Source organism: Oncorhynchus kisutch, linkage group LG13 (assembly GCF_002021735.2).
Source record: "Oncorhynchus kisutch isolate 150728-3 linkage group LG13, Okis_V2, whole genome shotgun sequence".
Taxonomy (NCBI): Eukaryota; Metazoa; Chordata; class Actinopteri; order Salmoniformes; family Salmonidae; genus Oncorhynchus; species Oncorhynchus kisutch.
In genome coordinates this window covers 8,919,731-8,932,336 of record NC_034186.2, presented here as the reverse complement: position 1 = coordinate 8,932,336, position 12,606 = coordinate 8,919,731, and the positions used below count along the sequence as shown (strand labels likewise).

The 12,606-nt window shown below is 51.0% G+C and overlaps 1 protein-coding gene across 4 annotated transcripts in view; it reads right to left on the bottom strand.

The window, feature by feature from the left end:
- ano8b (anoctamin 8b) overlaps positions 1-12,606 on the bottom strand; it is a 104,089-nt gene that overhangs the window by 30,368 nt on the left and 61,115 nt on the right. The window lies entirely within an intron of this gene.

Below are 12,606 nucleotides of genomic sequence, written 5' to 3'. Positions count from 1 at the left end.
AGAGAGAGAGGAGAGAGAGAAGAGAGAGAGAAGAGAGAGTGAGAGAGAGAGAGAAAGAAGAGGGAGAGAGAGAGAGTGAGGAGAGGAGGAGAGAGAGAGAGGGATAGAGAGAGAGAGAGAGAGAGAGAGGGAAAGGGGAGAGAGAGAGAGCGAGAGAGAGAGAGAGAGAGAGAGAGAGGGAGAGAGTGAGGGGAGAGAGAGAGGGAGAGAGAGAGAGAGAATGGAGAGAGAGAGAGGGAGAGAGAGAGAGAGCGAGAGGGAGAGAGAGAGAGACGAGAGGAGAAGGAGAGAGGAAAGGGGGAGAGGAGAAAGGGGAGAGAGAGAGAGGAAGGGAGAGAGAGAGGAGAGAAGGGGGGGGAGAGAAGAGAGAAGGGGGGAGAGAGAGAGAGAGAAGAGAGAAGAGAGAGAGAGAGGAGAGAGAGAGACGAGAGAGAGAGAAAGAAAGGGAGAGAGGGGAGAGAGAGCAGAAGCCGGGGAGAGGAAATGGAGTAGGGGAGAAGAGAGAGAGTAGAACGGAGAGGCGAGAGAGGGGAGATGAAGAGAGAGAGAGAAAGGGGCAGAGAGATAGAGAGAGAGACGGAACGAGAGAGGAGAGAGAGAGAGGAGAGGGAGAGGAGGGAGAGAGGGAGCATGAAGAGAGAGAGAGAGATGGGGTTCTGGAGAGAGGAGAGTAGGAGAGAGAGAGAGGGAGAGGGATGAGATGGGAGAGTTCAGTTAGGACAATGCTTGCACTAGCCACACGTGCAGGCAGAGTTGGGATGGAGAAACACAACACACTCTCAAACCAACAGAAGGTTCTCTCTGTTCTGTTCTCTCTGTTCCGTTCTCTGTGTTCTGTTCTCTGTGTTCTGTTCTCTTTGTTCCCCCTGTTCTGTTCTCTCTGTTCTGTTCTCTCTGTTCTGTTCTCTTTGTTCTCTCTGTTCTGTTCTCTTTGTTCTCTCTGTTCTGTTCCCTTAGTTCTCTCTGTTCTGTTCTCCCTGTTCTGTTCTCTCTGTTCTGTTCTGTTTGTTCTCTCTGTTCTGTTCTCTCTGTTCTGTTCTCTTTGTTCACGCTGTTCTGTTCCCTTAGTTCTCTCTGTTCTGTTCTCCCTGTTCTGTTCTCTCTGTTCTGTTCTCTCTGTTCTGTTCTGTTTGTTCTCTCTGTTCTGTTCTCTCTGTTCTGTTCTCTTTGTTCACGCTGTTCTGTTCTATTTTCTCCCTGTTCTAATCTCTGTGTTCTGTTCCCCCGTGTTCTGTTCTCTGTATGATAGATCCACCACGCACGCACACACACACACACCACACACACACACACACACACACACACACACACACACACAAACACACACACACACACACACACACACACACACACACACACACACACACACACACACACACACCTGAGTGCGGCCACGCCTGTCTTAGCTGACATTTACCAGCACACATCTATCACAATGTTGTGTGCCTCTGGGAGCATGAATGATACTGCTTTCCAATACAGCCCATAGTAGATCAACACACTGTCCATCTGAAAGGGATTCTATGTGTCTTTAGGGAAACACAGGCTGCATTATAAACCCGCTATTTATTCTCCAGACCAAGCCAACAGTATGTTAAGAGACGTATCCTGCAATTGCCAAGACTCTTTACGAACACGTCCAAGCTTCTATCGGATTACAAGTTTAATGCTTCTTTTATTTTCCTTTAAATTCAAGAGGTAGTTTTTTTTTTATCGTGTAGTGTCCTGTTGTCATTGGCTGCTCCAGGGAGTTAGAAGCCAGTCCTAAACTGCTGACAGGCCTAGCCAGCTGTACCCTGAACGGGTCTATGCTAATGTAAACCATTATATATCTCCTGGAATAAACAGCCAACTCAGACTCTAGAGGAGTGAACGGTTTAATACCATCTCCAGTAGAAGATGATTTTGCCTTTTCATCTCACCACATCATTCCACGCTAAAATCTCTTCAGTCCAAATTGGTTCCATATCACTTTAATGGTTCAACACACAGTCGTTCCAGCAGAATTAGCATTTATCTTTTCACATCAAATGCAAATTTAGGTCATCCAATATACCTTAAAGCGAGCGTGCAAGTGTGTGTGTGACTGTGTGTGTGGTTGTGTGTGCGTGTGACTGTGTGTGTGGTTGTGTTGTTGTGTGACTGTGTGTGTGTGTGTGTGTGACTGTGTGTGTGGTTATGTGTGTGTGTGATTGTGTGTGTGGTTGTGTGTGTGTGTGTGTGTGTGACTGTGCATGTGACTGTGTGTGTGACTGTGTGTGACTGTGAGTGTGGTTGTGTTTGTGGATGTGTGTTTGTGTGACTGAGTGTGTGACTGTGTGTGTGACTGTGTGTGTGTGTGTGACTGTGTGTGTGGTTGTGTGTGTATGTGTGTGTGTGGTTGTGTGTGTCACTGTGTGTCACTGTGTGTGTGACTGTATGTGTGGTTGTGTGTGTCACTGTGTGTGTCACTGTGTGTGTCACTGTGTGTCACTGTGCGTGTGGTTGTGTGTGTGACTGAGTGTGTGGTTGTGTGTGTGGTTGTGTGTGTGTGTATGTGACTGTGTGTGTGTGACTGTGTGTGTGGTTGTGTGTTTGTGTGTGTGACTGTGTGTGTGGTTGTGTGTGACTGTGTGTGTGTGACTGTGTGTGTGTGTGTGTGTGTGGATGTGTCTGTGACTGTGTTTGTTACCGTGTGTTTGTGTGACTGAGTGTGTGACTGTGTGTGTGACTGTGTGTGTGACTGTGTTTGTTACTGTGTGTGTGGTTGTGTGTGTGTGTGTGACTGTGTGTGTGACTGTGCGTGTGATTGTGTGTGTGGCCGTGTGTATGTGTGACTGTGTTTGTTACTGTGTGTGGTTGTGTGTGTGTGTGTGTGACTGTATGTGTGTGTGACTGTGTGTGTGACTGTGTGTGTGGTTGTGTGTGTGTGTGACTGTGTGTGTGGTTGTGTGTGTGTGTGACTGTGTTTCTTACCGTGTGTGTGGTTGTGTGTGTGTGTGACTGTGTGTGTGGTTGTGTGTGTGTGGTTGTGTGTGTGGTTGTGTGTTTGACTGTGTGTGTGATTGAGTGTGTGGTTGTGTGTGTGGTTGTGTGTGTGGTTGTGTGTGTGGTTGTGTGTGTAGTCAGAGAGAAAGAAGATAGGTAACACAACAGAATCATTATTTCATGTCCAGTACTGTGTTTAGCAACAGCCCCAGAATCTGTTCTAGAATTGAAGTCCTTCCAACATTCTACAACAGACAGAACACTGACAGGGCTTTAGGCAGGGAACCGATGGCTGTGTGTGTGACTGTGGGCTTTAGGCAGGGAACCGATGGCTGTGTGTGTGACTGTGGGCTTTAGGCAGGGAACCGATGGCTGTGTGTGTGACTGTGGGCTTTAGGCAGGGAACCGATGGCTGTGTGTGACTGTGGGCTTTAGGCAGGGAACCGATGACTGTGTGTGTGACTGTGTGTGACTGTGAGTGTGGTTGTGTTTGTGGATGTGTGTTTGTGTGACTGAGTGTGTGACTGTGTGTGTGACTATGTGTGTGTGTGTGACTGTGTGTGTGGTTGTGTGTGTATGTGTGTGTGTGGTTGTGTGTGTCACTGTGTGTCACTGTGTGTGTGACTGTATGTGTGGTTGTGTGTGTCACTGTGTGTGTCACTGTGTGTCACTGTGCGTGTGGTTGTGTGTGTGACTGAGTGTGTGGTTGTGTGTGTGGTTGTGTGTGTGTGTATGTGACTGTGTGTGTGTGACTGTGTGTGTGGTTGTGTGTTTGTGTGTGTGACTGTGTGTGTGTTTGTGTGTGACTGTGTGTGTGTGACTGTGTGTGTGTGTGTGTGTGTGTGTGGATGTGTCTGTGACTGTGTTTGTTACCGTGTGTTTGTGTGACTGAGTGTGTGACTGTGTGTGTGACTGTGTGTGTGACTGTGTTTGTTACTGTGTGTGTGGTTGTGTGTGTGTGTGTGACTGTGTGTGTGACTGTGCGTGTGATTGTGTGTGTGGCCGTGTGTATGTGTGACTGTGTTTGTTACTGTGTGTGGTTGTGTGTGTGTGTGTGTGACTGTATGTGTGTGTGACTGTGTGTGTGACTGTGTGTGTGGTTGTGTGTGTGTGTGACTGTGTGTGTGGTTGTGTGTGTGTGTGACTGTGTTTCTTACCGTGTGTGTGGTTGTGTGTTTGTGTGACTGTGTGTGTGGTTGTGTGTGTGTGGTTGTGTGTGTGGTTGTGTGTTTGACTGTGTGTGTGATTGAGTGTGTGGTTGTGTGTGTGGTTGTGTGTGTGGTTGTGTGTGTGGTTGTGTGTGTAGTCAGAGAGAAAGAAGATAGGTAACACAACAGAATCATTATTTCATGTCCAGTACTGTGTTTAGCAACAGCCCCAGAATCTGTTCTAGAATTGAAGTCCTTCCAACATTCTACAACAGACAGAACACTGACAGGGCTTTAGGCAGGGAACCGATGGCTGTGTGTGTGACTGTGGGCTTTAGGCAGGGAACCGATGGCTGTGTGTGTGACTGTGGGCTTTAGGCAGGGAACCGATGGCTGTGTGTGTGACTGTGGGCTTTAGGCAGGGAACCGATGGCTGTGTGTGACTGTGGGCTTTAGGCAGGGAACCGATGGCTGTGTGTGTGACTGTGGGCTTTAGGCAGGGAACCGATGGCTGTGTGTGACTGTGGGCTTTAGGCAGGGAACCGATGGCTGTGTGTGTGACTGTGGGCTTTAGGCAGGGAACCGATGGCTGTGTGTGTGACTGTGGGCTTTAGGCAGGGAACCGATGGCTGTGTGTGTGACTGTGGGCTTTAGGCAGGGAACCGATGGCTGTGTGTGTGACTGTGGGCTTTAGGCAGGGAACCGATGGCTGTGTGTGTGACTGTGGGCTTTAGGCAGGGAACCGATGGCTGTGTGTGTGACTGTGGGATTTAGGCAGGGAACCGATGGCTGTGTGTGTGACTGTGGGCTTTAGGCAGGGAACCGATGGCTGTGTGTGTGGCTGTGGGCTTTAGGCAGGGAACCGATGGCTGTGTGTGTGACTGTGGGCTTTAGGCAGGGAACCGATGGCTGTGTGTGTGACTGTGGGCTTTAGGCAGGGAACCGATGGCTGTGTGTGTGACTGTGGGCTTTAGGCAGGGAACCGATGGCTGTGTGTGACTGTGGGCTTTAGGCAGGGAACCGATGGCTGTGTGTGTGACTGTGGGCTTTAGGCAGGGAACCGATGGCTGTGTGTGTGACTGTGGGCTTTAGGCAGGGAACCGATGGCTGTGTGTGTGACTGTGGGCTTTAGGCAGGGAACCGATGGCTGTGTGTGTGACTGTGGGCTTTAGGCAGGGAACCGATGGCTGTGTGTGTGACTGTGGGCTTTAGGCAGGGAACCGATGGCTGTGTGTGTGACTGTGGGCTTTAGGCAGGGAACCGATGGCTGTGTGTGTGACTGTGGGCTTTAGGCAGGGAACCGATGGCTGTGTGTGTGACTGTGGGCTTTAGGCAGGGAAACGATGGCTGTGTGTGTGACTGTGGGCTATAGGCAGGGAACCGATGGCTGTGTGTGTGACTGTGGGCTTTAGGCAGGGAACCGATGGCTGTGTGTGTGACTGTGTGTGTGACTGTGGGCTTTAGGCAGGGAACCGATGGCTGTGTGTGACTGTGGGCTTTAGGCAGGGAACCGATGGCTGTGTGTGTGACTGTGGGCTTTAGGCAGGGAACCGATGGCTGTGTGTGTGACTGTGGGCTTTAGGCAGGGAACCGATGGCTGTGTGTGTGACTGTGGGCTTTAGGCAGGGAACCGATGGCTGTGTGTGTGAGTGTGGGCTTTAGGCAGGGAACCGATGGCTGTGTGTGTGTTGTTGTGTGTGTGACTGTGGGCTTTAGGCAGGGAACCGATGGCTGTGTGTGTGACTGTGGGCTTTAGGCAGGGAACCGATGGCTGTGTGTGTGACTGTGGGATTTAGGCAGGGAACCGATGGCTGTGTGTGTGACTGTGGGATTTAGGCAGGGAACCGATGGCTGTGTGTGTGACTGTGGGCTTTAGGCAGGGAACCGATGGCTGTGTGTGTGACTGTGGGCTTTAGGCAGGGAACCGATGGCTGTGTGTGTGACTGTGGGATTTAGGCAGGGAACCGATGGCTGTGTGTGTGACTGTGGGCTTTAGGCAGGGAACCGATGGCTGTGTGTGTGACTGTGGGCTTTAGCCAGGGAACCGATGGCTGTGTGTGTGGCTGTGGGCTTTAGGCAGGGAACCGATGGCTGTGTGTGTGGTTGTGTGTGTGACTGTGGGCTTTAGGCAGGGAACCGATGGCTGTGTGTGTGACTGTGGGCTTTAGGCAGGGAACCGATGGCTGTGTGTGTGACTGTGGGCTTTAGGCAGGGAACCGATGGCTGTGTGTGTGGTTGTGTGTGTGGCTGTGGGCTTTAGGCAGGGAACCGATGGCTGTGTGTGTGGTTGTGTGTGTGACTGTGGGCTTTAGGCAGGGAACCGATGGCTGTGTGTGTGACTGTGGGCTTTAGGCAGGGAACCGATGGCTGTGTGTGTGACTGTGGGATTTAGGCAGGGAACCGATGGCTGTGTGTGTGACTGTGGGCTTTAGGCAGGGAACCGATGGCTGTGTGTGTGACTGTGGGCTTTAGGCAGGGAACCGATGGCTGTGTGTGTGACTGTGGGATTTAGGCAGGGAACCGATGGCTGTGTGTGTGACTGTGGGCTTTAGGCAGGGAACCGATGGCTGTGTGTGTGACTGTGAGCTTTAGGCAGGGAACCGATGGCTGTGTGTGTGGCTGTGGGCTTTAGGCAGGGAACCGATGGCTGTGTGTGTGGTTGTGGGCTTTAGGCAGGGAACCGATGGCTGTGTGTGTGACTGTGGGCTTTAGGCAGGGAACCGATGGCTGTGTGTGTGACTGTGTGTGTGACTGTGGGCTTTAGGCAGGGAACCGATGGCTGTGTGTGTGACTGTGGGCTATAGGCAGGGAACCGATGGCTGTGTGTGTGACTGTGTGTGTGACTGTGGGCTTTAGGCAGGGAACCGATGGCTGTGTGTGTGGTTGTGTGTGACTGTGTGTGTGACTGTGGGCTTTAGGCAGGGAACCGATGGCTGTGTGTGTGGTTGTGTGTGTGACTGTGGGCTTTAGGCAGGGAACCGATGGCTGTGTGTGTGGTTGTGTGTGTGACTGTGGGCTTTAGGCAGGGAACCGATGGCTGTGTGTGTGACTGTGGGCTTTAGGCAGGGAACCGATGGCTGTGTGTGTGGTTGTGTATGTGAGACTGTGTGTGTGTTGTTGTGTGTGTGACTGTGGGCTTTAGGCAGGGAACCGATGGCTGTGTGTGTGACTGTGGGCTATAGGCAGGGAACCGATGGCTGTGTGTGTGACTGTGTGTGTGACTGTGGGCTTTAGGCAGGGAACCGATGGCTGTGTGTGTGACTGTGGGCTATAGGCAGGGAACCGATGGCTGTGTGTGTGACTGTGGGCTTTAGGCAGGGAACCGATGGCTGTGTGTGTGGTTGTGGGCTTTAGGCAGGGAACCGATGGCTGTGTGTGTGGTTGTGGGCTTTAGGCAGGGAACCGATGGCTGTGTGTGTGACTGTGGGCTTTAGGCAGGGAACCGATGGCTGTGTGTGTGACTGTGGGCTTTAGGCAGGGAACCGATGGCTGTGTGTGTGGCTGTGGGCTTTAGGCAGGGAACCGATGGCTGTGTGTGTGGTTGTGGGCTTTAGGCAGGGAACCGATGGCTGTGTGTGTGACTGTGGGCTTTAGGCAGGGAACCGATGGCTGTGTGTGTGACTGTGTGTGTGACTGTGGGCTTTAGGCAGGGAACCGATGGCTGTGTGTGTGACTGTGGGCTATAGGCAGGGAACCGATGGCTGTGTGTGTGACTGTGTGTGTGACTGTGGGCTTTAGGCAGGGAACCGATGGCTGTGTGTGTGGTTGTGTGTGACTGTGTGTGTGACTGTGGGCTTTAGGCAGGGAACCGATGGCTGTGTGTGTGGTTGTGTGTGTGACTGTGGGCTTTAGGCAGGGAACCGATGGCTGTGTGTGTGGTTGTGTGTGTGACTGTGGGCTTTAGGCAGGGAACCGATGGCTGTGTGTGTGACTGTGGGCTTTAGGCAGGGAACCGATGGCTGTGTGTGTGGTTGTGTATGTGAGACTGTGTGTGTGTTGTTGTGTGTGTGACTGTGGGCTTTAGGCAGGGAACCGATGGCTGTGTGTGTGACTGTGGGCTATAGGCAGGGAACCGATGGCTGTGTGTGTGACTGTGTGTGTGACTGTGGGCTTTAGGCAGGGAACCGATGGCTGTGTGTGTGACTGTGGGCTATAGGCAGGGAACCGATGGCTGTGTGTGTGACTGTGTGTGTGACTGTGGGCTTTAGGCAGGGAACCGATGGCTGTGTGTGTGGTTGTGTGTGACTGTGTGTGTGACTGTGGGCTTTAGGCAGGGAACCGATGGCTGTGTGTGTGGTTGTGTGTGTGACTGTGGGCTTTAGGCAGGGATCCGATGGCTGTGTGTGGTGTTGTGTGTGTGACTGTGGGCTTTAGGCAGGGAACCGATGGCTGTGTGTGTGACTGTGGGCTTTAGGCAGGGAACCGATGGCTGTGTGTGTGGTTGTGTATGTGAGACTGTGTGTGTGTTGTTGTGTGTGTGACTGTGGGCTTTAGGCAGGGAACCGATGGCTGTGTGTGACTGTGGGCTTTAGGCAGGGAACCGATGGCTGTGTGTGTGGTTGTGTATGTGAGACTGTGTGTGTGTTGTTGTGTGTGTGACTGTGGGCTTTAGGCAGGGAACCGATGGCTGTGTGTGTGACTGTGGGCTTTAGGCAGGGAACCGATGGCTGTGTGTGTGGTTGTGTATGTGAGACTGTGTGTGTGTTGTTGTGTGTGTGACTGTGGGCTTTAGGCAGGGAACCGATGGCTGTGTGTGTGACTGTGGGCTTTAGGCAGGGAACCGATGGCTGTGTGTGTGGTTGTGTATGTGAGACTGTGTGTGTGTGGTTGTGTGTGTGACTGTGGGCTTTAGGCAGGGAACCGATTGCTGTGTGTGTGGTTGTGTATGTGAGACTGTGTGTGTGTGGTTGTGTGTGTGACTGTGGGCTTTAGGCAGGGAACCGATGGCTGTGTGTGTGGTTGTGTATGTGAGACTGTGTGTGTGGTTGTGTGTGACTGTGTGTGTGACTGTGGGCTTTAGGCAGGGAACCGATGGCTGTGTGTGTGGTTGTGTGTGACTGTGTGTGTGAGTGTGGGCTTTAGGCAGGGAACCGATGGCTGTGTGTGTGGTTGTGTGTGACTGTGTGTGTGACTGTGGGCTTTAGGCAGGGAACCGATGGCTGTGTGTGTGGTTGTGTGTGACTGTGGGCTTTAGGCAGGGAACCGATGGCTGTGTGTGACTGTGTGTGTGACTGTGGGCTTTAGGCAGGGAACCGATGGCTGTGTGTGTGGTTGTGTGTGACTGTGTGTGTGACTGTGGGCTTTAGGCAGGAAACCGATGGCTGTGTGTGTGGTTGTGTGTGACTGTGTGTGTGACTGTGGGCTTTAGGCAGGGAACCGATGGCTGTGTGTGTGAATGTGTGTGTGACTGTGGGCTTTAGGCAGGGAACCGATGGCTGTGTGTGTGGTTGTGTATGTGAGACTGTGTGTGTGGTTGTGTGTGACTGTGTGTGTGACTGTTGGCTTTAGGCAGGGAACCGATGGCTGTGTGTGTGACTGTGGGCTTTAGGCAGGGAACCGATGGCTGTGTGTGTGGTTGTGTGTGACTGTGTGTGTGACTGTGGGCTTTAGGCAGGAAACCGATGGCTGTGTGTGTGGTTGTGTGTGACTGTGTGTGTGACTGTGGGCTTTAGGCAGGGAACCGATGGCTGTGTGTGTGGTTGTGTGTGACTGTGTGTGTGACTGTGGGCTTTAGGCAGGGAACCGATGGCTGTGTGTGTGACTGTGTGTGTGACTGTGGGCTTTAGGCAGGGAACCGATGGCTGTGTGTGTGACTGTGTGTGTGAGACTGTGTGTGTGGTTGTGTGTGACTGTGTGTGTGACTGTGGGCTTTAGGCAGGGAACCGGTTGCTGTGTGTGTGACTGTGGGCTTTAGGCAGGGAACCGATGGCTGTGTGTGTGGTTGTGTGTGACTGTGTGTGTGACTGTGGGCTTTAGGCAGGAAACCGATGGCTGTGTGTGTGGTTGTGTGTGACTGTGTGTGTGACTGTGGGCTTTAGGCAGGGAACCGATGGCTGTGTGTGTGACTGTGTGTGTGACTGTGGGCTTTAGGCAGGGAACCGATGGCTGTGTGTGTGGTTGTGTATGTGAGACTGTGTGTGTGGTTGTGTGTGACTGTGTGTGTGACTGTGGGCTTTAGGCAGGGAACCGATGGCTGTGTGTGTGACTGTGGGCTTTAGGCAGGGAACCGATGGCTGTGTGTGTGGTTGTGTGTGACTGTGTGTGTGACTGTGGGCTTTAGGCAGGAAACCGATGGCTGTGTGTGTGGTTGTGTGTGACTGTGTGTGTGACTGTGGGCTTTAGGCAGGGAACCGATGGCTGTGTGTGTGACTGTGTGTGTGACTGTGGGCTTTAGGCAGGGAACCGATGGCTGTGTGTGTGGTTGTGTATGTGAGACTGTGTGTGTGGTTGTGTGTGACTGTGTGTGTGACTGTGGGCTTTAGGCAGGGAACCGATGGCTGTGTGTGTGACTGTGGGCTTTAGGCAGGGAACCGATGGCTGTGTGTGTGGTTGTGTGTGACTGTGTGTGTGACTGTGGGCTTTAGGCAGGAAACCGATGGCTGTGTGTGTGGTTGTGTGTGACTGTGTGTGTGACTGTGGGCTTTAGGCAGGGAACCGATGGCTGTGTGTGTGGTTGTGTGTGACTGTGTGTGTGACTGTGGGCTTTAGGCAGGGAACCGATGGCTGTGTGTGTGACTGTGTGTGTGACTGTGGGCTTTAGGCAGGGAACCGATGGCTGTGTGTGTGACTGTGTGTGTGACTGTGGGCTTTAGGCAGGGAACCGATGGCCAATATACATTTCACAGTGGCAGCAGTGTTGCTAATCACAATTTATTTTGCCGATGACTGTAGTATGATAATAGACTGTAGTATGATAATAGACTGTAGTATGATAATAGACTGTAGTATGATAATAGACTGTAGTATGATAATAGACTGCTTCATTTGGAACAGCCACAGGATATCAGAGCTTTTAGCCCTGAGCTGCATATGCTTACACTATACCGCACTGTTAAGAGTTGCGTTTGAGAGGGGGACCAGCAGGAGCTGGACTTGAACCAACAGTTCCTACATCAACAGTAGAGCCGACTATGGGAAACATCTGTCGATGTGCCCTTGAGTAAGTGGCTCTGGATAAGAGCGTCTGCTAAATGACTAACATTTAAATGTGAATGTCTGTATGTGTGTGTAGCTAGTTCCTGCATCTCTTATACAGGGCCTTCAGAAAGCGTTCATACCCCTTGACTTATTCCACATTTTGTTGTGTTACAGCCTGAATTCTAAATATATGTTTTTTTCCTCACCCATCTACACACAATACCCCATAATGACAAAGTGAAAACATGGTTTTATACATTTTTACAAATGTATTAAATATGAAATACTGAAATATCAAAACTGTAACTAGGCCACTCAGATACATTCACTGTTGTCTTGGTAAGCAACTCCAGTGTAGATTTGGCCTTTTAGGTTATTGTCCTGCTGAGCGGTAAATGAATCTCCCAGTGTCTGGTGGAAAGCAGACTGAACCAGGTTTTCCTCTAGGGGTTTGGCTGTGCTTAGCTCCATTCCGTTTCCTTTTTATCCTGAAAAACTCTCTAGTCCTTACAAGCATACCCATAACATGATGCAGCCACCATTATGCATATCTTTAACATGCTCAAAGGGGTATTCAATGTCTGCTTTTTTTATACCCATCTACCAAAAGGTGTGCTTTGTGAGGCATTGGAAAACCTCCCTGGTCTTTGTGATTGAATCTGTGATTGAAATTCACTGCCGAGGGACAGAACTGTGTGTGTGGAGTATAGAGATGAGGTAGTCATTCAGAAATCATGTTATATTTTTACTCCTGAACATATTTATACCATAACAAAAGAGTTGAATACTTATTCACTCAAGACATTTCACCTTTTCATTAGATTATTATTATTTTTTTCAAAATCATAATTCCACATTATAGTCTATTGTGTTTAGGCCAGTGACACAATATCTCTATTACATTCATTTTACATTCAGGCTGTAACACAACAAACTGTGGAATAAAAGTCGAGGGTTATTCAAACTTCCCGAAAGGCGCTGTAGATTACCTTATGAGTTCCTGCACCTAAATATAAACAGAACCGCCACCTATTTCCATCCAAGTCAAGCACTGGTTTAAACAGGTCGTTAGAAAAACACACACTAGTACCATAAAGGTCCAGATTGCTTAACAGTGGTTGTTGTACACTCACATACAGACCTTTTAGTCAATTTGGTGGCAGGTAACCTAGTGGTTAGAGTGGAGGGGCGGCAGGTAGCCTAGTAGTTAGAGTGGAGGGGCGGCAGGTAGCCTAGTGGTTAGAGTGGAGGGGCGGCAGATAGCCTAGTGGTTAGAGTGGAGGGGCGGCAGGTAGCCTAGTGGTTAGAGTGGAGGGGCGGCAGGTAGCCTAGTGGTTAGAGTGGAGGGGCGGCA